Genomic DNA, 611 nt, shown 5'->3' with positions numbered 1-611 from the left:
GTGTGTGTGTGTGTGTGTGTGTGTTTCCCTATTTTCCCCTCCCCTTTGCTTTTTTTTTTTTTTAAACGACTCACCAAAATTCAAATGGTGTCTGCTAAAAATCTCCGCGGGGCAGGCGAGGCAGCGAGGAGCGCCCTACATCACCAGCGCCTAGCGAGCTGGACAATTCCTGCGCTCGCCCAACTGGGACCCTGGCTGAGACGTGGGTGGCGGTTCCTGCGCCCCACTCCTTGGCAAATAGACACGAAAATGGGATTCTCTCTCCGAAAGTGCTGGGATGACGCTAGGGGCCGGGGGTAGGGGAAGCCAGGGATGCTGGCCTCCCAGGCAGGGCAGTTTCTGGGGGCCCCCGCCCCCAGGCAGGGCGGCTGAGGCGGGGAGCTGGACAATTCCTGCGCTCGCCCAACTGGGACCCTGGCTGAGACGTGGGTGGCGGTTCCTGCGCCCCACTCCTTGGCAAATAGACACGAAAATGGGATTCTCTCTCCGAAAGTGATGGGATGACGCTAGGGGCCGGGGGTAGGGGAAGCCAGGGATGCTGGCCTCCCAGGCAGGGCAGTTTCTGGGGGCCCCCGCCCCCAGGCAAGGCGGCTGAGGCGGGGAGGCACCCC

The sequence above is a fragment of the Myotis davidii genome, unplaced genomic scaffold (genome assembly GCF_000327345.1).
Source record: "Myotis davidii unplaced genomic scaffold, ASM32734v1 scaffold639, whole genome shotgun sequence".
In the NCBI taxonomy this organism is placed as follows: Eukaryota; Metazoa; Chordata; class Mammalia; order Chiroptera; family Vespertilionidae; genus Myotis; species Myotis davidii.
The sequence above is the reverse complement of the archived record's forward strand: the minus strand, read 5'-3'. Positions refer to the sequence as shown.